Source organism: Mesoplodon densirostris, chromosome 19 (assembly GCF_025265405.1).
Source record: "Mesoplodon densirostris isolate mMesDen1 chromosome 19, mMesDen1 primary haplotype, whole genome shotgun sequence".
Classification (NCBI taxonomy): domain Eukaryota; kingdom Metazoa; phylum Chordata; class Mammalia; order Artiodactyla; family Ziphiidae; genus Mesoplodon; species Mesoplodon densirostris.
The window spans coordinates 31,857,349-31,880,898 of NC_082679.1; positions in this window are offsets into that span (position 1 = coordinate 31,857,349).

Consider the following 23,550-nt stretch of genomic DNA (forward strand, 5'->3'; position numbering starts at 1 on the left):
CCCTTAAAGGACAGAATGCCGGGCTTCGTTGACCTGACAAAACTGGTGGTAGGACCTGTTTTGTCCTTGGGGTGATCCTGCTTTCACAGCTTTCTCGGCGTGAGGCAGAATTTGGCCAGAGACTTGCCTTCACCATCACCTGGTAGAGAGGTTAGGCAGCAATAGCAAATGCTTACCCACCTCCAACCTCTTTTGTGACCACAATTATTTACCAAAAAGATCTAAGAGTGTGCAGGACCAAACTCACTAAGATAATTTTGCCCAAAAAAGTGATATTAGGTTGTTACCTGTGCACATATCCTTTCCCCTCCCATTCCCCCACCATCATGAACAGAACCTACAAGGCCTAAGAGAAACGCCATGAAGATTTCAGAAGATCATGGCATGTGGGGTCCCTGTGCTGGCACATACAGTCGAGGACCCAGTGCCCACAGGCAGGTAGGCGGGAAGTGAGATCATCTGGGCTAAGCCTGCCCTGCTCCCCATTACATCTCTGGTGCCCTGCAGATGCTCAGAACTTAGGACATCGGGAGAAAAACTGTCAATCTGTGCCGCATATAGAGGAGGTCCCCACTACACCTCTGTGCAATCAGCCATTTTCACATGGTTCATATGGTGGACAGCAGAGGCCAACTGGTAAAAACCTTTGCCTACCCAGCTAGGTCGAAAGCTATTTCAGGGCAAAGCCCCAGGTTTTGACAAGTATCCCTTTCACGCCACAGTGCCCACTTCATGCCCAGTGAATGGTGGTGACTGGAGAAGCAAGCTGACCCAAGAAGCCAGAGGCAGACTCTAGACAGACTGGGCTACTGCAGAACACAGAGGCCGGTCTCAAGGAATAGGGCTCAGCCTCTCAAGCCAGACAGGCCTTGATGTGAATCCCAGGGCAAAGCAACCTCATTTATAAGATGAGGAGAATAATGCCAATGGCATAGGTGCTTGGGAGCTGTAGGGTAATCTCGCCGTTGACTTGCCTCAGTCATGTGTGTAGGGCATGAAATGAGCAATGCTGTCACACGCCTGACACACAGCACTTGGGACACAGTAGATGCTTGATAAATGTTATGTTTTGATTGTGTTCCTTCAGTGAGTGGTATGGCTGTGACCCTGCTGAGGGGTGGGCTGACGGTGGGGAGAGCTCATTGGCAAGGCCCAGCGAAGGCAACAAAAGAGAGCTGGTCAGGCAGCTTCCCTGAGAGGGGCTCTCTTTTATCTGCCAGTTCCCTGGATTCATTACCAGGTCCTTCCATACTGTACGTGCTTAATAAACGTCAGCTATTGTTAATATTCATAGGCAAAGCACACACACAACAGCCACTCGATAAGTTTAGGTTCTCTGGGTGGCCTCAGACGAACCCTCTCTCTGCCTCAGTCTCCCCATTTGTGAAATCTCTCTGGTTCTCTGACTAAATGAAGAAGCAGATCTGGGTTTACTCCCATCCTCTGGCCCCACCAGCACCCGGCCAGCCATCAAAGCCAGAGGGAGAAGAGGAAATTCAGGTGAAAGGGCACCAACAAGAGGTGGTGGGTCTCAGGCTGGGAGCAGGGGGAGGCCGGGCTCGGACCCCAGTGGACCAAGCCTGGGGTAGTATTTCCCAGAGCCTGCTGCGGCCTCCTCTGAGTGCCCCCTGGCCCCATCCTGGTCATGCACATTGGGACATGCCAGGGCCTGGCTTCCCAGGGGCCAGAGGGAGCTCCCGCAGGGGACTTCAAAAGCCCAAATGCCTTTCAGAAAGGAACTAAAACTTTCTGCTTAACCAAAGCCTCCACAGGAGAAGAACAGCCTAGCCCTTTTCTTTTTAAGTCTATTTTCCAGCCGGCTGGCCTGGTCATTCTCTTTTTTTCCTATTATAAACGGTCCCAGCTGCAACACACAGGGAAAAAAAACCATCTCCCAGGCCTGGACAGGGGCCGGTTGCAGCCACAGCCGCCTGGCTGGCCTCCTGCGGCAGACAAAGGCGGCTCCAACCTCCGGCACCCACTGGGAGAGGCCCTGGAGCCCCTGTCCAGAGCCAAGGCCACAGCAGGAGCAAGGGGAGGATTCGGGAAGTTTCTGCCAGCGCTCCAAACCTTCTGCCCCGGGGATCAGAGCTGCCATCCAGCCAAGCCAAGGACTTCTGAAGAGCCTGTTTGTTAGGGCAGAAAATGAAAGAATATAATAGCCACGGGATTCAGGGCTTTACACCTGGAAGGGCCCTATGAGATGATCTAGTCCAACCACCTGGCTGGAAAGATGGGGAAACTGATGTCTGGGGGGACTTACCCAAGGTCACATTGCCAACTAATGGCAGAGCTGACTCTTGAAGCCATGGCTCTCAATTCCAATATTAGGTAGCAAAGAAATGTTCCAGGGGTGCAGGGGTCGGGGGGGGGGGTGTCAGGAGAGGGACCTTAATATCCTGAGGTTACCAGATGGGGTGGGGATGTCCTTTCTTTTAGTAATAAGTCAGACTGACCTGGGACGACTCAAAAACAGACAACCTGCTTTGGACTCTCCACTCCCCTGCCGCCCAGCAACTTATTTCATTTCTCTGTGCCTCTGTTTCCTCATCTGTGAAAAAATGGAGTGATGCTGGTACCTACCTTGTAGGGCTGCTGTGAGAATTAAATGAGCCAATATGTAAAGCACTTAGGAGAGTACTCAGAAAAGTTATCTGATTACCTGTAAATGTAAAGATTTGTTTTCTTCACCCACTCAACAAAAATGTATTTGCAACCTCTGGGGCCTACTCTGTGACAGGCTCTGGACCAGATGCTGGGGATCCAGCTGGGCAAGGCAGACAGGTCTCTGGCCTACTGGAACTTCCAGTCAAGGGGAGTTAAGAAGACTGATCATTGTGGGCTGTCTAGCCCAGTGCCTGATGCAGCACACCCCAGTTCCTCAGTTCTCCCGGTGAGCAGGTAGCAGATGTCACAAACCGTTGTCTCCAGAGCAAAACTGACCAAGCAGATGAGGCCAGGAGACTGGAGAACCCAAGGGGGCTCCAAGGAGAACACCCTTGCAAAGAGGTGAGAAGCTACCACGCAGCTTTTTGTGCCCTAATGTTGAAAATGAGTTTTAAGTATTCTAATTATGTTTTTAAGTGGGATTGAGCTCCAGGTGGATAGTTAGCGACCTCCCCAGCCTGGTGGGTCTGGTTCATCCTCAGAAGAGCCCGGGCCCCCTGCTGCCTGCCTGGGGTACCACGGAGGCAGAGGTGGTGCACAAGCAAGAGGGAGCCCTGGTCCCGTACCCTTAGCTCATGCTCCATCCCGGGGTGGGGCCCTGGAGCCCGCCGCAGGGCTCAACTCCCCCTCTCCTCGCCATGGCCCGTGCGTAACCTGCCTCCCGGGATGGGTTGGAGCACCAACCCACCTTCAAAAATCCAACAGACCTGCAAACAAACTGTCCTTTGCCCTCCAAACCCCAAGGATTTCCCAGAAACTCGGCCTCAGGTTGAAGGAGTGGGGGTGGGGGGGCGCAGAACCACGCTCCCCTCAGCCTGAGGCAGGAATAAGCTCCCCCTCTTCTGCACCTTTCTCCCCAGTGCCCCATCCCCAAGGCCCAGCCCCACATCCTGCAGAGAGCTCTTCCTACAGCGCCTAAGCTGATGCCCACGCGCTGTGATTATCTCCATTTTACAGGTGAGAACAGAGGCTCCCAGAGGCTGTGTCAATCACTGGTCCAAGGTCACACGGACCTTAAGGGATGGAGCCAGGATGGAAATTAAGGTGGATGTCCCTCCAAAGCTGGAAAATTTCCCCTGCCCTATCAGTTAACTTCAGTTTCTACACCTTGCCTGAAGCATAGTGTTGATGTATTGATTTTAGATTGATGGTTTAAAAAGACATAGATAGGCAGATATAGAGATAAAGATGGTATTTGGGAACCACAGACAATTGTATCAGGTGTCAAGTTTGTGGAGAGGGATATCCTTCCCCCAAATCTCCATCAACTCCCAAATTCTTTTGTTTTAATTTTTAACTAGGGAAGATTTCAAACAAGCAGAAAATAATATAGCAGATCCCCATAGGCCCCCAATACTTGCTAAAAATTTACCACATTTGGGGGGGCTGTCTTTGATAGGGACAAGTGATGTTTTTTCAATCTTACTCAAATGTAGCTTCAAGTCAAATGTCCTAGGTACCCTCTACCCTCTCCAACTAGACCCAAGCCCCTCCTATTTAAAAATGCTGCTACATGGTCAAGGGGGCTCCCTGGGTAACCAGCAGGGCTGGACAAGCTTCCAATATATAGGTATTTCCACTTCAGGAGGGAAGCTCCAGGGGCTTTAACTGAAATATTGTATGTTGAACACTTCAATCACCATTTGACCCTGGGGGAAGGGCCCCGTGAACAGGCAGTGGAGGTGGCAAGGGTTGCTTTTTTTGGGGGGGGTACGCAGGCCTCTTACTGTTGTGGCCTCTCCCGTTGTGGAGCGCAGGCTCCGGACGCGCAGGCTCAGCGACCATGGCTCACGGGCCCAGCCGCTCCGCGGCATGTGGGATCTTCCCAGACCGGGGCACGAACCCGCGTCCCCTGCATTGGCAGGCGGACTCTCAACCACTGCGCCACCAGGGAAGCCCCAAGGGTTGCATTTTACAGGGATGCCATCTGAAGCTCAAGGCCAAAGTTCTGCCCTCTCTTGCCCCTCCCTGGCCCTGCCTCCCTGTTTACATGCTGCTTTCCTTGGAAGAGTGGGTGCAGAAAGGAAGGGGTGCCTTCAGAGGGAGGGGCTGCAAAGCCAAAGCTCCTGGTAAGAGGGAAGGAGCCAGGCTGTGCCCACCTCCCAGAGTGAGGGCTGCAGGGCCCTGGATGGTCAGCTACCTTGCCTGCTCCACAGGGGCCACAGGGTGCTTGCTGGGCCCCTGCAGAGAGTGAGCAGAGACAGCCAGTAGGGCATCTGGGAGTTGAAAGGCAGGGATCTTAGGTCACCTTGGGGATGACAGGCATCGAATCAGGCAGGTTTGTATCTCCAGGCATGATGCAGGGCTCACCTGTCATGGAGGACCGTCCACCAGGTCAGGTGGTAGACGCTGGCTCTTGTACTTAGGTGTCTTTCAACATCCAGAAACATGCACAGAAAAACACACACCTTTTGGGGACCTTCCTCATGCAAATGTATCTGTCAAGCTAATCCCAGGGTTTGGGGAAATCTAAAGCCAGAAATGCTGTGTCTCTTCTTGGGCAGGTCCTTGGCCTCACTTGGGCTTTCAGCAAAGTCACAGAATAGAAGCAGTGAGATAATAACAACAACAACAGTATATTTGGTTTTGTTTAATGTCTGTCTTTTCCACTAGATTAGAAGCTCCGTGAGGACAGGGAACTTTTGTATCTCATTAGCTGCCTGTCCCCAATGCCTAAGGCAAGCCTAGAACAGCCTAGCCAGCTAAAATAATTACTTTTTGGAAAGAATGCAATTTTACCCTCCCAGAAATAGGGAATGGGCGTGTGGGGCGGGTAGACAGTTGTTCTCACTCCCTGACCAGCTCAATTTTTAGCCAGTTTCCCAACAATGAAGGATGTCCCATCTTATCTCTGTTCAAACCCCTGAACTTCCCATCCCCCAGACAGAATTAGCTGCCCAGTATGCAGCTGGGGATAATGTTGCTATTACATGATCTTTCTCTATTTTTGAAAGACTGAATAAGAAGCACTATAATTGAAACTACAGGAGTGCAGAAAGAAAGTTACCCACAGACCCACCCAAGATTAAAGCAATGTTTTCCTTTGCCCGTGACATTAGCTTCTCATTGTCTATGTACAAATTTGATCTCACAGATTTACAGTAGTACCCCACATAAACATTAGGTCACATATTTTCCGTCAGCATTATGCAGTGCATACCCTCCTTGTTTTGCTGTTAACCAAGTTAACTTCTCTTTCTTATCTATCTCTTTCCCAGTCCCCAGTTCCAAAGATGGCTGGTGCATAGCCTTCCAGAGGATTCTCCATGTTCACAGGTCATATACAAGCAAAAAGTACTTAAACAGGAAGGGGCAGGGCTGGTATTAGTGTTCAAAGGTGCATCATGGGGCTTCCCTGGTGGCGCAGTGGTTGAGAGTCTGACTGCCGATGCAGGGGACACGGGTTCGTGCCCCGGTCCGGGGAGATCCCACATGCTGCGGAGCGGCTGGGCCCGTGAGCCATGGCCACTGAGCCTGCGCGTCCGGAGCCTGTGCTCCGCAACGGGAGGGGCCACAACAGTGAGAGGCCCGCGTACCGCAAAAAAAAAAAAAAAAAAAAAAAAAGGTGCATCACATTATAGACATTGGACATTTGTGCACCTCTGGCTCTCCTTACTTGACCATATATCATGGAAGCACTCCAGGGCACTTAGAATAAAGCCTTTTTCATGGTCACATACTATCATATGTGTAGGCGTATCACAATTTGACCTTTCCTCTTGGAGGTAAATGTTTCCAGGTTTTTATCACTTCAAAAAACATTTCCGTAAGTATCCTTGTATATTTATCCTCAGGTCCCAGGATGGAATCTCAGGAGTGTGGTTGCTGGACAGAGGCTATGTTTTCTGTTTTGTTTTGTTTACATTTTAATATATATTGCCAAATTTCTTTTCCCTCAAAACTGTAACAACTCACATTTCCACCAACTACGTAGGCGCCTGCCTCCCCTCTCCAACCCTTTATCAACCAAAACAAAGTGACATCACCCATTAAAAAGATATATTTATTTATTTATTTGTTTGGCTGCGCTGGGTCCTAGTCGCCGCTTGCAGGATCTTTAGTGGCAGCATGTGGCATCTAGTTCCCTGACCAGGGATCAAATCTGAGCCCCCTCCACTGGGAGCATGGAGTCTTAGCCACTGGACCACCAGGGAAGTCCCCACCCATTTTTAATTTTGCTCATCTGATGGGCATAAAAAAGGCATTTCATGTGGCTCTCATTTGCATTTTTCTAGACCAGGAGTCAAATTTCTCTTTCTAGACTGGATACAAACTTCTTTATATGTGTTTTTGGCTGTTTCGGTTTCCTCTTCTGTGACATGTCTGGCTGTATCCTTACCCTTTTCGAGGGGCCCTGTGATCATGCACTTATCTCAGTGCATCATAATTATTTATGTTCCAGAATGCTGTGAGCTCCACCGGGGAAGGCCTATATCTTATTCTTGGCAACATCACCAGCACCTAGCACACAGTAGGGCTTCAGAAAACACTGAGTGAAGGAAGCAGTCCCTACCATCCCTGGGAGACTGCAGTATGCAGCCCTCAGGCCCAGTCACCTGGGCAGCCTGGTGTGTCCTCCTGACAGGAGGACCTGTGCATCGTCTCACATTGGGCTATTTGTTTATTTCTCTCAGCTCACTGTCACGGGAACTCTTCACCTGGAATTTTTTTTTTTTTTCCTGCATCGGGTCTCAGCTGTGGAGTGCGGGCTTCTCTCTAGATGCAGCGTGCGGGCTCAGTTGCGGTGCGCGGTCTTAGCTGTCCCGCGGCATGTGGGATCTTAGTTCCCCGACCAGGGATTGAACCCCCCTGTCCCCTGCATGGGAAGGCGGATTCTTAACCACTGGACCACCAGGGAAGTCCCTCACCTGGACTTTTGAAGAGCTCCTTGGCAAAGCCAAGTGGAATCACATCCTAAACGCTCGGAAGAGCAGAGGGCCTCGGCTGCCTCCTTTCTCCTCCTTCCCCGAGGGGACGAAGGTCCATCCCCCCACACAACTCCTGGAGCATGTGGCCCAGGAGTGTCAAGTTCTTCTCCTGCAGGAAGCCATTCTCACACTCCTGCCCGCTGTGAGTGAGTGGGTCAGAGGAGGAGGGAAGGTACGGGGACCCCCCCCAAGAGATGACCCCAAGTTGCCTTTCGCGGGGGGCGGGGGGCGGGGGCCTGCTCACGTGGTTTGGCTGCATAAAAAGAGCTCACTTGAACCAGGTATGTGAGTGCCTTACCTAAAGTAAGGCTTACGTGGGCAGCAGGTTTTTTTCCCAGCAGCCAATCTGATTCCTTGGTTCCCCCCTGAGAAGCACGGTGGTGGAGGGGACAACTGCCCCTTCTGATCTCCAAAGGAACATCTGCTTAAATTACTCCGGACCCCCATGTCAAGTTTAGGAATGTTGGCACCCTACCCCACCATTGCCTAGGGCCATACTCATTCATGTAACGTATAAGGCACCTATTATGTTCCAATCACTAGGGAAACACTAATGATCAAACAGGTAAAAATCCCTGCACCTGTGGCGCTGACATTGTCACAACTGCTTAACTACTTTGTAGTGTGAAAGCAGCCCTAGACAATATGAAAATGAATGGGCGTGGCTGTGTTCCAAGAAAACTATTTATGGACACTGAAATTTGTATCCCGTATAATTTTCAAGCATCCTGAGATATTAGTCTTCTTTTGTCCCCCCCCCCTCACTACCACCACCATTTAAAAATGTACCAACCATTCTGAACTCGAGGGAGGGCCATGTAAAAACAGGTGGTGCCATCCCCTGTTCTAGATAATAAAAACTGAAACTCACACAGCCCATATATGTGGCAGGAGTGTTGTAGTGCTTATGTAAATTAACTCATTTCATCCTCATGATAACCCTGGAAGATATGTCACTGCCACTGGCTCCACTTTACAGAGAAAGAAAGAGGCACACGGAAGCGGGTAAGTTGTACAACTGCGGGGTCAGGATTTGAATCCAGAATCCAAAGTGTATGCCCTTCTACACTATTCTATACCTCCGCCTGCAAACCCCCAACAAATATACAGTTGTCTTTGTACCTACTATGCATACAAAGAAAGGTGTAGCCACTAAATGTACCATAAAGGAATTTTAAACTCCAAACTTTATGAGACGGGTGTTAGCATCCCCACTTGGAGGGGGTGTGCTTGCCTTGAGGGCCCTCACTCTGCTCCCTTTGCTATCAGCTTCTTCCCTTTGCCCACCTTCCCCTCCAGACACCCTCCAATGGCACGGCTCCTCAGCCTTCCCCACACACTGGCCACATTGCAACTTGAATTCCGCAGCCAGAGTGACGCTGGCATCATTTCCCATATACTTGAGGGGGTAAGATTCAGAGTTAAACAGCCACAGGAGAGAGACAGACTGAGGAGCTTGGGGTCCCAAGAAAGGCTTTTGGGGGGAGGGATATGAAGGGCTGGGGGGGTGGGGTGGACCTCAAAAAGAACCTTCTCCTCAATGCAAGGAAACCTCAGTCTACGTCCCCTCCCAACAGAAAGAGCCTCTGCCACCAGGTCTTTAAGGAGGAGAGGGAAGCAGGTGAGTATTCCGTGACTCCCAGAGCGTAGGGGAGATGCTTCTGGCATTAAACAAAGCCTTTTTATATTTAAACTACCAGCCCAGGGTTTTCAGAAAAGTTTCCCCAAGTGTCACTGAGGGTGTGTGTACAAAAAATTATACACCGGTGTATAAACACAGTGGGATGCAGAAACACGTGTGCACGTGAAAACACCCCAGCTAGGTCTAGACACGGCCACGACCGCCACGAGCCACTTGCCCCTCGGCGCCACAGCGCCCGCGCAGCACACTTCGCGGGCTTTTGCGCGCCGGGGGCAGGGCCGGCCGGGGGAGTAGGTTCCACCAGGAATTCCAGAGCCACGGGTGGTGGGAGGAGGAGGAAGCCGCCGCAGTAGGGGTGGAGGCGGGGACAGGGCGGGCGCCCCTGAGCTGGGAGAGCAGGGCCCGGGGCTAGGGGGCCGGGGTGGGTAGAGGTCGCGGGGGAGGGGCGGGAGAGCGAGGCCCCGACCCCCCACTGAGGGGCCGCCCAGCTGGCGGGGTGGGGGAGGGAGGACCTGGCGGCGGGAGGCCGGGGCCAGATCCCAGGGTCGAGGGGCCAGCGCAGCGGGCGGGGGTCGGGGGCGGGAGGGGCTGAGCGGGGGGAGGGGAGAGGCCTGGGTGCGGCCTGGCCCGCGAGGGGCGGGGACGGCTGCCCAGGGTCTTTGGGACGAGGGGCCCGGAGACCCGATCTTGTGCCTTGGGGCAGGCGGCTGGAGATGCGGGGAGCGAGGACCAATGGTCAGTGCGCTGGTCGGGGTCCCCCCACGCCGCCGGGCCCTGGGCGGTGACTCCGCAGACCCTTGGGTTCCTTTCTCTTTTCCTGGGGTCGGAGAAACCAACCAGTCGAGAGCACGCTGGCCAGGTTCGCTGGGGCTACGAGGCTCGTCAGCCCCGGGCCTCATTAGCCAGGAGACTTGTGTACGGTTTTTTGTTTGTTTTAATGTGAGTCTGGGAATCTGGTCCCTTTAGTTTAGGGGAGCAAAGAAGTGCGAAAGTCGAGCCCTAGTTAAAAAAGAGCTCGGAAAAGCCTGATTAGAGTTTGGTCTTGGAGAGAATCTTTGTCAACTCCTGGCACACCCTGACTATAAACGTAGCCCTTCTCTCTGTTGCTTGCCTATCAGTCCAGCCCCTGCCAGCATCTCCCACCCTAATCTTGGGAGTCAGATGCGCTTAGGTCCTGGGTTCCAAACTAGCTCTGCGCCTCCCAGCCTGTGTCTCTCTGAGGGAGTCATACTACCTGACCCTCAGTTCCCTCACCAGTCAAATGGGCCGATTATACCTACTCTCTAAAACAGCCTGAGGATTCCCTAGGGCAGTGCCTGCCCTCCACACACATGGAAGTTTTGATTTGTGTCAGTCCATGCCCCACCCCCAAATCAGTCTGGAGTGAATCTTTGGCATTTGCAATGAAAAGAGAGCCTTGGCCAACACATTGCTCAAGAAAATAGGTGGGGCTTCCCTGGTGGCGCAGTGGTTAAGAATCCGCCTGCCAATGCGGGGGACACGGGTTCGAGCCCTGGTCCGGGAAGATCCCACATGCAGCGGAGCAACTACGCCCATGCATCACAGCTACTGAATCTGCACTCTAGAGCCCACGAGCCACAACTACTGAGCCTGCGTGCCACAACTACTGAAGCCCGCGCGCCTAGAGAAGCCACCGCAGTGAGAAGCCCGCGCACGGCTCGCAATTGTGCAAAGAGTAGCCCCGTCTTGCCGCAACTAGAGTAAGCCCGCGTGCAGCAACAAAGATCCAACGCAACCAAAAATAAATAAATAAATTTTTTAAAATAATAAATAAAAGAAAGTAGGTAATGCCGAGCTCCGGGAACCTCTCCCCAGACTCCACAGCTGGCCACAGGTGGAGCTGGGACCCTTGTCCCACAACCTCCAACCCTAGGCAGTTTTCCATTGTCTCAGTTTTGAAAGCAGATGGACTTGTTTTCCAAGGCCAGATTCAAGCTACTAAGTCAAAAGCAGCTACCAATTGCTTTTTCACCTTAATTCACTGCACACCATTTATGTGCCAAGACCTTTCCATGAATGAATCCTTCCTGCATTGTCCACAAGTCCCATTGGTCAGATCTGTAAGAGGAGGCTCAGTGGTGATGTGATGTAACTTACCCAAGTCACCCAGCCCATCCACGGCACAGACAGGATTCAGTCCTTCACCTGGTGCCTTGTGTTCACCAGGGTGCCCCCACCCCAGACCTTAAATCAGAATCTCTTGGGACTTCCCGTCTGGTCCAGCGGTTAAGACCTCGTCTTCTAATGTGGGGGGTTGCAGGTTCGATCCCTGGTCAGGGAGCTAAGATCCCACATGCCTTGCGGCCAAAAAACCAAAACATAAAACAGAAGCAATATTGCAACAAATTCAATAAAGACTTTAAAAATGGTTCACATCAAAAAAAAATCTTAAAAAAAAAAAAAAAAGAATCTCTAGAAGGAGTGGTGGCGGGGCGGGGCGGGGCGGTGTGGGCCTGAGCTTCTTCCTAATCCGCAGGTGATTTTAGTGTGTAACCCAGGTGAGAACCACAGCACTAAATGTCAGGAAATTCTCCAGTCCAAAGCTAGCAAGCAAGGATCCCTGGCATGTTTTCTTTGGCCCTACAGTGTTTTATAAAATTTTGAATTCTTTGCTAGCAGGTAAAAATCAGGAAATTTCACACCAAAATCCAGATTTTTTTACTCCTTCAATAGTTGGAAAATCAGACCACATAGATGTATTTACACAAGGTAGCCACCTACAGTTGACTGGAGCAGAGAGACAGTGTGGAGCTGCCTTAGGGCTGGCACAAGCCACCAGGTCATCAGGGCCCCATCCACTCCACCACACCGGCTATGTTCCCTATCTGACTTCACTCGTTGCACAAATGGGGAAACTGATGTCAGAAGGGCAGAGGATTGTCCAGATACCCACAGGTCAGGTTCAAGGGATAGAACTGGGACTGGGAAGAAACCAGTTCTCCCAGCTTTCAGTCTTGTGCTCATCTCTGACCCTACTCGACTGTCTTGGAGTCATTTTAAGAGGAGGTCACTCTGTGTGTGGAAGACACCCCTTAACCCCTGGGAAGCAGGAGACATGCATCTGTACATCAGCCTGGGAAGGCCCTGCTCCCAGCCAACCCCTCAGCCTCTGCTACCGGGTGCCCATTTCGTGACCCAGAAGCTTGCAGGACTGTGTAACTCAGAGGCTCCAGCAAATGAGTCCACATCTACACAGATAATTTAAATATTCTGATAATTACAGGTGGGTGCATATGAGCTGGATTCAGCTACCTGCTGGGAGCTGTCAGGGGTCCGAGTGGAAATCCATAAGTGGAAGGTAATGTTCTGGGGTGCGAGCTGGGTCAGACCTGGAGGAAACAGAGGCCTAGGTGAAGACGGACAGTCTGATTCACATTCTCAGCCGCTTAGAATGAGGGAGTAGGCAGAGGTCTCCTCTCCCATCCTACAGAAGGGCAAACTGAGGCTGGAACTGACTTAGAAAGCAGCAGGTGAGAGCTGGCAGACACCTTGGGACCTGAACACATTCACGGGCGGCAGATGAGTTTCGTCTCACGCGCCATCTGTGATTGATTGGTACTGGTCCCCAGGGCATGGGGTCTCCACGTGGGCCCAGCAGGAAAGAGGGCCAAGATCTATGGGTCTGTCTGCCCCTGGCTGGGTATGGGGAAAGGGGCAGGGAGATGATAGAAGTGTTTTAAGCTAACAGGATATGCCAAGACCTGCAGGGCCCGTAGAGAGTAGCATGCATTAGCTGTTGGGGACCAGGTTACACATGCCATGGGGCCAGTTAAGAAGCTTCCATTCATCAAACCCCTTTAAAGGATTTTAGAGGGAAATGACCAACTGAGGCCAGAGAACTCTCTCACGCAGGCTTCCAGAAAGGCCAAGACCCGTGAAGAGGCTGTCCCAGCTCTTCAGGCCGAAGAGGACACTGCTAAGGCAAGGGCAGGGTGGGCAAGGAGACCCAGAGACGCCCCCTCACCACAGCACAGGCCAGATTAGAGATCTGTGGGTCGTCTGGGAGTGATGTCCTCCGTCTTTGCAGGTCAGCCTGGGAGCTGCTTAACCCTTTCTTGGTCCCCAGCTCTCTTTCAAGGAAAAATAAAGACACAGCACTCAGGATGCCCAAGACCAATGTGGGAAAGGAGGCAGGAAGCACACGAGGAACACTCAGTCCCGTTTCAGTCTGTGGTCTGGGGAAACCTGTCCCCACCTTGCAGTCCTTAGTGGGTGGAAGGCTGGCTTTGGGCCCTCCAAGCAGGCTAGATTTGCTGAATTTTCTCATCTCTACCATAAACCGCTGAACTCAGAGCAGAGGTTACAGTTAGGCCCTGCAAAACGATGCAGGAAATGTGGTCTGGACCGCCCCTTACCAGGTGAAGAGATAGATCAAGTTCACCCCTTGAGTTTCTGGACACAAGTCTCTCCAGCGAGGGCCGCAGATCCCCTGAGAGGTCCCTTGAAGCCCTCCTCGTCCTGCGGGTCTCTGAGCTCACAGGCCTGTGATACCCGTGGCTGGTACAGGCATTTCGGGGTGCTGGTACAGGCCAATGCCCAGGACAGCAGACCACTCAGGGTCAAGAGGCTTTGTCCCCTCCCGGGACCCCAGACACAGTCTCATCTCCTTGTGGGGGTGCCTGGTACGGTGAACCAGGGCTGGGATGTGGGGCTGTAGGAAGAGCAGGGCTCTCCTCCCAGCCCTTCTGCTTCCCCGCTGTGTGTCCTTGGGCAAGCTGCTCTCCTCTGGGGTCGTCACGTCCCCTGCCCCGCCCACTGCACAGGGTTGCAGTGAGGACCAGGAGCCCGGAGACTGAGGCCTTAGGCTGCGTGCCACTTGAGTCTGGTTCCCAAATATCCACAGAGGCCTGTGTTCAGAGCTGGGATGCTCCAGCACACGAGATAAGGCCCAGCCCCAAAGACAGACTCAGTGTGGCAGGGGAGGTAAACCCCAAACAGATGGTTTTCGTAGTGTGGCAAGACTAACTTCCGGTGGTGTGGCCGACTGAGTCGCAGACGTGGGCGTTGTGCTCTCTGGGCTGCAGGGGGTAGTAGAGTTCACTCAGGGTCCGCTTCGCCTGGATTCGAATCTTTGCCCCACCACTTGCTGGCTGTGCAACCTTGGGCAGGTTACTTCACCTCTCAGAACCTCCATTTTCACATCTGTAAAATGAGAAGAACAATAATGGCCAACATTTTGTGAGCAGCAACTATGTTCCTGGAACTGGTCTAAATCATTCCTTAAAACCACCCTTGGGGGGCTTCCCTGGTGGCGCTAGTGGTTGAGAGTCCACCTGCCGATGCAGGGGACACGGGTTCGGGCCCCGGTCTGGGAGGATCCTGCGTGCTGCGGAGCGGCTGGGCCCGTGAGCCATGGCTGCTGGGCCTGCGCATCTGGAGCCTGTGCTCCGCAACGGGAGAGTCCACAGCGGTGAGAGGCCCACGTACTGCAACAAAACAAAACAAAACAAAACAAACAAACCACCCTTGGATGTAGGTACTATTCCAGCACCAGTGGACAGACAAGGAAACTAAAGCCCAGAGAGGCAAAGCAAGTCACGTGAGATCACACAGCTGGTAAGTGGCAGAGCCAGGCTGCTCCAACAAAGTCCCTGATCTCTACCTTCCAGGGTTAGTGAGGAATAAGAGTGACGACACACGGGTCAGGCTTGACGCCGTGCCCGGCACACCGTAAGCTCACCACAGTGTGTGTTCATTGCCGTGAATGCTGTGATGGTAGGTACATGAGTTTGCTAGGGCTGCCGTAACAAAGTACCATAGACTGCATGGTTTAAACAACAGAAATTTATTTTCTCACAGTTCCAGAGGCTAGAAATCTAAGATCAAGGTGTCGGCAGGGTTGGTTGCTTCTGAGATGTCTCCTTGGATTGTAGATGGCTGTCTTCTTCATGTATCTTCACCTCATCTTCCCTCTGCATGTGTCTGTGTCCAAATTTCCTTTTCTATTATGACATCTTTTTAACTTAATTACCTCTTTAAGACCCCATCTCCAAGTACAGTCACTTTTTGAGGTCCTGGGGGTTAGGACCTCAACATATGAAATTTGAGGGGACTCAATTCAGCCCATCCCAGTAGGACATATGGTAGCCTATCACCATGGCAGCGGCAGAGAAGGAACAGGCTGGAGGAGAGATGGTGGCTGCCCAGATGGCCCCTGGCCCTGTCAGTCTGGCTGTCAGCTCCCCAGAGCCCTGGTCAGTGGTAGGAGGGCCAGGGCAGGCTTGGGCCCTGGACACAGTATCACGGGTCCCTCCTTGAGGATGGAGCCTACAGGGTAGGGTCCCCTCCCTCAGGCTTCACACACACAGCCCCTCACATGGAAGTTGGTGCCCCAGCACTGCGGACGGCACTCTACAGACCCTGCCCTGATGAGGGCATCATCTCGAGGGCCAGAAAGGACATCTGGGCCCCAATTACCACCTGGACAGCTCACCAATCCTCCCTCCTCCTGCCCAGATGCACCGCAGACCAACAACATGCTCACAGGCCAGGAAGCTACTTCCAGCTCTCGCTTTTCCTCAGGAAGGCTTTCCTAAACTTCCTTGGGAATCATGCCTGCAATAAAAAATGACAACGAAAACAGATCCCTTAACCTCACTCCAGGATTCAGGCCTTTTCAGCATTATTTGGCCTTGCACTTGGCTGGGTTAGGCCAGGCCTGGACAGTGGGCTGAGTGCAGCCCCAGGTTTCAGCCTTAATGCCTTTGGGAGGCAAATCCTGAAGCCACGACCACAGCCAGGTCTGGGTTCATTCTGGGTGAGGGGGCTTCCCACCGGCTGTCAGCTGCCCCCTCTTCTCCCAAAGATGTCCCCCTCCTCTCCAGCTCATCGTCACCACTCTAGTGCCGGCCACCACGTCTCTCACCTGAACAGCTAGTTCCCCTCCTAGGTGGTCTCCTGCTTTGTTCCCCGCCAATCCATGAGCCACAAAACAGCCAGAGCTGCCTTCTGGTACATAAATCTGATGATAATCAACTTAAATGCAGTTAGGCAAGTCCAGCTCCTTCCTGACCGGATGTTGACCCTGGCTTCCTTCTCCCCGCCAGGCCTTTGCCCTTGCGCTTCTCTGCCTAGAATGCTGGGTGCTAAGCATGCCCTCACTCGCTGTCAGCCCCCTCGGGCTCCCACGAGCCCTGCCTTCTCCAAGGGCTTTGAACTTCTCTGTTTTCTGAGGCCCCGCTGCATGGCCAACTCTGGGCCGGCATGCCTACACTCCTAGCATCCTCTGCAGCTAGGGCTGGGGTCCGTGTGGCTCAGGTGGTGGAGAATGCCTGCCTCTTGCACTCACCTTAGGACTGCAAAGAACTAGGGAATAATTTGTTCTGCCCGGATATCTCTGAGCTCCAGGACCTCCCGTCTCCCAGCTGCCCCTGTGACCTTGGGAATATTTCAGCCAGAGCCTGGTGGCTGAGCCTGGGGCAGGGGACAGGGGAGTGGACACTCTGCCAGGGTTCCACCTGCTCTGACTCAGTCTGCCCCAGCTGCCCCTGGACACCCTACAGCCTCGCTGGCCTCAGACATACCTTCCAAATGGGCTTGGGTCAAGGTCACCTGTATCAGTTTCCTACAGTTGCTATAACAAATCACCACAAACTTCGTGGTTTAAAACAACAAACATGTATTATCTTACAGACTTGGAGGTCAGATTCTGAAATGGGGTAAAATCATTGGGGTAAAATCAAGGTGTTAACAGGGCTGTGCCTCTGAAAGCTCTAAGGAAGAACCTGTTTCCTTGTCTTTTACCTGCATTCCTTGGCTGTGGCCCCTTCTTCCATCTTCAGATCCAGCAACATAACATCTTCTACACCCACTTCTTCTGCCTCCCTCTTCCACTTTCAGGGACCCTTGTGATTGTATTGGGCCCACCCTGATAACCAAGGATAATCTCTTTATTTTAAGGTCAGCTGATAGAAATCTTAATTCCATCTGCAAACTTAATTCCCCCCTGCCATCTTATGTACCATCTTCACAGATTCCAGATATTCGACATGAACAGTTTTTTTGTTTTTTTTGGGGGGGGAGTTGGGGAGAGTGCATTATTCTGCCTACCACAGGGAAGGGCATCATGGTCCAGTGAGAGAAAATGCAGAGGTGGCAGTTCAGCAAGCTGGCCCTGGAGGCAACCACCAGGGTTCAAGCCCACTGCTTACCAGCCAACTGACCTTGGGCAAGTCACTTCACTTTTCTGAACCTGAGTCTCCTCATCCAAATGGGGGATGATGTGATATGTCTACACAGTGGGGTACTACCCATCAACGAAAAGGAATGGACTATCAATACACACAGCAAGGTGGATGAATAGCAAAATTATTACAAGTGAATGAAACCAGACCAAAAAAGTACATACTGTATGATTTTGTATAACATTCAAGAAAACGCAGGGGCTTCCCTGGTGGTCCAGTAGCTAAGACTCCACGCTCCCAAAGCAGGGGGCCTGGGTTCGATCCCTGGTCAGGGAACTAGATCCCACATGCCGCAACTAAGAGTTCGCATGTCAGGACTTCCCTAGTAGTCCAGTGGTTAAGAATCTGCCTTCCAATACAGGGGTTGTGGGTTTGATCTCTGGTTGGGGAACTAAGATCCCACATGCCTCAGGGCAACTCAGCCCGCACACTCTAGAGCCCACCCACCACAACTAGAGAGCCTGAGCGCTGCAACTACTGAGCCCATGTGCTCTGGCGCCACAACTAGAGAGAAGCTCATGCACTGCAATGAAAGATCCCATGTGTGGCAACTAAGACCCGATGCAGCCAAATAAAAATTAATTAATTAATTAATCTTTAAAAAAAGAAAATGCAAACTAATGTAGTGACAGAAAGCAGATCAGTGGCTACTTGTGGACAGAGGGACCTGGGGAAGGGCAGGAGGGAGGAATTACAAGGGGGCACAAGGACACATATGGGAGAGATGACTATGTTCCCTGTCTTGTTTGTGTTGATGTATGTGTGTGTGTCAAAATATCAAATTATATACTTTAAAAGGTATAATTTATTGTATGTCAATTATACCTCAATAAAGCTGTTAAAGTGGGAGATGATTATAGTCTCTCCCCATAGTGTGGTCAGGTTGAGTAAATGAATTAATCACGGAAAACCATAGGACAACCCCTGGCACAGAGTAAGTACTCAAAAAAGCCTTAGCCAGGGCTTTCCTGGTGACGCAGTGATTAAGAATCAGCCTGCCAATGCAGGGGACACAGGTTCGAGCCCTGGTCCAGGAAGATCCCACGTGCCACGGAGCAACTAAGCCCGTGAGCCACAACTACTGAGCCTGCGTGCCACAACTACTGAAACACACGTGCCTAGAGCCCATACTCTGCAACAAGAGAAGCCACTGCAATGAGAAGCCTGTGCACCACAACGAAGAGTAGCCCCCGCTCACTGCAAGTAGAGAAAGCCCACACGCAGCAACAAGGACCCAACACAGCCAAAAATAAATAAATGAAAAAAAAAATGACATGCATACATTAAAAAAAAAAGCCTTAGCCAGCATCATCACTAATGTTGTTGTCATGGTTAAACAGCAGTGCTTTTCCACCCTGGCTGCCTGTTTGAATCACCTGGAAAGTATTTTTAAAGCACCAATACCTGGGCCTCCCCTGCACAGAGTATGATTCAGTTGACCTGGGGTGGGACCTGTGGCTGAACATTTTTAAAGCTCCCCAGGTGATTATATAAGACTTGAATAAGTCAGGATTTTTCTTCACTCTACCAATATTTATGTAGTCCCACAGTGTGGAAATTATGCCAATATCTTCCAGATAGTTCTGCCATGCAGGTCAACTCCTGTGGAGAAAAAGCTCTGGCCTCATTCATTCATTCATTCAGCAAATGTAACCCACTACATTGTACAGCCCTGACCAGATGCTGGGGAGATAAATGTGGACCTAAGTTCCTGCCCTCCAGGATGCCTGGTCTAATGATAGAGATGGATGAGAAAACAGATTCACACAGTGAGGAAAGGGCGGGGAGGAATCAGAGGAGCCTTCACAGAGAAGATGACATTTTTTTTCAGGGTCCTGAAGAATGTGCAGGAGTTTGCCAAGGGGAAAAGAAGAGCATTATGTGTGTATTGGTTATCTATTGCTGTGTAATAAGTTATGCCAAAATGTAGCAGCTTAAAACAACCATTTTATTATGTTCATAGACAGTAGGTTGGGGATTCAGACAGGGCAGAGCGTCTCTGCACCTCAGTGTCTGGGGCCTCAGCTGGAAAACTTGAGGCTGGAGCAACTCAGAGTGGGGGGTGGAAATTGTCTGAAGCCTCATTTATTCACATGTCTGGCACTGGACCAGGATGACTCACAGACTAGGGCTGCCAGCCAGAGTGCCTGCACGTGGCCTGTCTACGCAGTTTGGGCTTCCTCACATCATGGCCACCTCGGGGTAGTCAGACTCGAAGATCAGGGCTCTAATAATGAGTATTCTTTTGGAAAAGACAGAAGCTGCACCACCTTGTATAACCCGGTCTCAGGAGTCACAAACCATCACTCCCACTTCATTCTACTGGTTGAAACAATCTTAAGTTGACCCAGATTCAAGGGGAGGAGCCATGGACCCTGGGTCTTGATGGGAAGGCATGTTTTAAAACTGCTCCGGTGGGGCTTCCCTGGTAGCGCAGTCGTTAAGAATCCGCCTGCCAGTGCAGGAGACATGGGTTCGATCCATGGCCCAGGAGGATCCCACATGCCGCGGAGCAACTGAGCCTATGCGCCACAATTGCTGAGCCCCTGCGCCCAGAGCCCATGCTCTACAAGAGAAGCCATCGCAATGAGAAGCCCACGCACAGCAACAAAGGGTAGCCCCTGCTCGCCACAACTAGAGAGAGCCCGCGCACAGCAACGAAGACCCAATGCAGCCAAAAAAAATTAGTTAAAAAAAAAAACTGCTCTGGTGTGTTTGGGGAGTAATAATAATGATGATGATGATAGACATATAGACATATTGAGACAGAGACATATTGAACAGTCATGATGCTCCAAGGACCATTCCAAATTCTCTTCATGCATTAACTCAGAGTCCCCCCACTCCAAGGCATATCATTACCCATGTTTTCCAGGTGGAGAAACTTGTGCAAAGTCGGAGAGTTGACAAGTAGGAGAGCTGTGATGTGAACGCAGGCAGACTGGCTATAGTGCTCGAGCACTAACCACTACGTACACTGCCTCCCATCAGCAGAAACAGTGTGGCTGGACCTGTGATGCCTGTAGGGAGAGGCTGGAGCTGAATCTGGAGAAGAAGAGGTGCCAGGGCTTGCAGGCCCTTGCCAGACTCATAGAAGAGTCTGGGCTTCATCCCGGGAATAGTGGGGAACTATTGAAGGGTCTTAAGCAGGAAAATAACATGACGAGATCTATGTCACAGAATGGTCCCTCCAGAGACTGACAGAGGATGGATTGGAGGAGGTAAAGCCACAGATGGGAGATGAATCAGCAAGTTGGTACAAGGGGTCAGTCAAAGGCTGTGTGGGGAGAACAGGGAATGGTTGCAAGGAGAAGTCAAGAAGTGTCAGTCCTTGGGATGTTCCACAGCCATTCAATGCCATGATTTTGAAGACTATGAAGCAACTTGGAAAAATTCTTACAATAAGCAATTTTAAGTTTAGTTTAAAACAAAGAGAATTCAAGCTCATATAAGAACATGACCTCAGGCTGTTTTAAGGGCACCTGTCCGCTGTGCTACCGACTCTCCGTTTGCCCCCCTCTACGTACACCCTTCACCCTTCTCCTCCCTCCAAATCCTGGGTCTGACAACTACAGCCTGCATCACATCACCACAGCTTCCCACCCGCTGATTTCCTGTGGTTCAGTCAATGGGGGTGCACCAGGGGAAGTCAGAGGGTGGGAGGAGGCCAGGGTGTTTATTTCTCTGGCTCCCTCCCTGTCTCTCTATGGTTCTGGCAGTGGCTCAGTTGAAGGCCACAGTCCCTGGCAGCCCTCCTCCCACTGCTCCAGCACTTGGTGGGTCCTGGCAACACCACTCCTTCCCCCACCTGATAATACAGCTGTACACAGAGAAAAGCCTTCAGGGAAATGCCCCAAATTGTAAGATTATTTTGGTGGTAGGATTGGAGGTGTTTTCCCCTCTTTCTACTTTTCTATATTTTCTTAATTGTTTGCAGTAAACCTGTATTAACTTTTATAATTAAAAAAAAAAAAACCAACATGTTAACCAATGGGATTTGAGGCTAATCCGATGTCAAAAGGACAGATGTGGCAAGAAAGTATCTGCAGCAATTTTAAAATATGTCCATTAGCCCTTTGACATTCCTCCCTCCAAAAGGTGGAGGCTAACTCCGTCCCTTTGAGGGCAGGTTGTCCTTAGCGGCTTTGCTGCCAATGAATCGAATATGGTAAAAGGGATGGTGCATGTCAGGTCATAAAAGGCATCACAGCTGTCTCCTTGCTCTGTCTTGGAACACTGGCTCTGGAGGAATCCAGTTGTCATGTCATGCAGATACTCAAGTAGACTTCTGGAAAGATCCACAAGTGAGGAACTGAGGCCTCCTGCCAACAGCCATGTGTGTGAGCACCTTGGAAGCAAACCCTCCAGCTCCAGTCAAACCTTCAGGTGACTGCAGTCCTGTCCAGCATCTTGATTGCAACCCCCAAATATGTGTGAGATAGTAAATGTTTATTGTGTTAATGGTGCTAAATTTTAGGGTGATTTGTTACACAGCACTAGACAACTAATACAGCATTAGGACAGTTCCCTGGATTCCAGCTTGGATATTAGAAGAGATGAGACACAAGCTAGGGAGCTGTCACAGGGGAAGAGGGTACTCTCCATTTGGGAGATGTTGAGCTTGGGGGTCCTGGGTGGAGGTAGCCCAGGTGCACCAGGCAAAAAGTTTTGGGAGGAAGATCTAGATAGAGGAGAGAGATCTAGAATCATCAGCAGAGGAGGAAGTGAAAGAAGAAACTTCAGGAGTGGGAAGATGACCCAAGAAGAGTGTGAAGAGTGAAAATGGTAGAGAGCTAGGTTGGCGCCAAGGGGAAGACCACCATGGGAGGGGGGTCCCGAGTGGGGAGTCTGAGGAGGAGCCATCAGAGAGGTGGGAGGAGACCAGGGGAGAAAGCAGCGTTTGGAAGGCCAAGAAAGAGGGAGAGCTTTCCAAGGCCACAGGAAACTGGATTAGGACTGTGATGGAGCCCCTTGGCGTGGCTAGGTGCCCTCGGCAACCTTGCCAGGAGGGAGAGGTTTTCTGGCTTCAGTCCTGAGTCCCTCCAGCTGAGGGTTTCCACATTCCTGCAAAGGTTGGGAACAGCGCAGCCCCATCCTGACCAAGCTTGTTCACTCAAGTCCGCCAAGCTTGAGACACCAGTCACCAAGAGCTGGTGGGAGGGGGACCCTCATGTCTGCGGTCCAGCTCCTAGGCCTTACTCTGCTGAGAGCAGGTGGCTTTTTTTTCGTTCCTTTTTTTTTGCGGTACACGGGCCTCTCACTGTTGTGGCCTCTCCCATTGTGGAGCACAGGCCCCGGACGCGCAGGCCCAGCGGCCATGGCTCACGGGCCCAGCCGCTCCGCGGCATGTGGGATCTTCCCGGACCGGGGCACGAACCCGTGTCCCCTGCATCGGCAGGCGGACTCTCAACCACTGCGCCACCAGGGAAGCCCTTTCGTTCCTTTTGAATACTTAGTTTCCCCCTTCTTCCTCCACTCTCCTGTCAGGAGACCAAAGTGCATACACTTGACGGAAACACACTCACAAGTCTGTACTTTCAGACTGGGGAGGTTCCTCTTAAGATCCTGTGTCTTCTCACGTAATTTCAGTGGCAGCAGCTTCAAGGCGAGGAAAAGGATCCTTAAACACCCTACACAGCGTCCATGTGGGACTCACTCCGCTTCCCCAGGTTCTCAAAGCCCAATTTAATCCAAGCTTATTAACACATAACATTTTAATTTGCCTTTTCAATATGCTCTGCACTGTATAAGCGTAACAAATTTAATAACATCAGAAGTAAGGATTTTGTATGTTAATTACAATGTTTCCATTTCTTTGAGAAGCTCTATCCATTTGGGGTAACCCCTGTGGAAAACAGACCACTGGAAATCGAGGCAATTTCTGGTCCTCTCCCTAACCGACCCCCATCCCAATTGCTGTATTGAAAGCAATCAAAAAGGAAAAATGGGTTTCCCAGGCATGGAAGATTAGCTGAAATCTAATGTTTTCCAGTGTCTTAGGTTGTGTTCCTCCAGACGCAGAGGCTGAGACAAGGGTTCTGGTGTAAGTTGTTTACTTGGGAGGGGGTCTCAGGAAGTACCCGAGGAAGAGGAGGTGTAGATGGGGAGG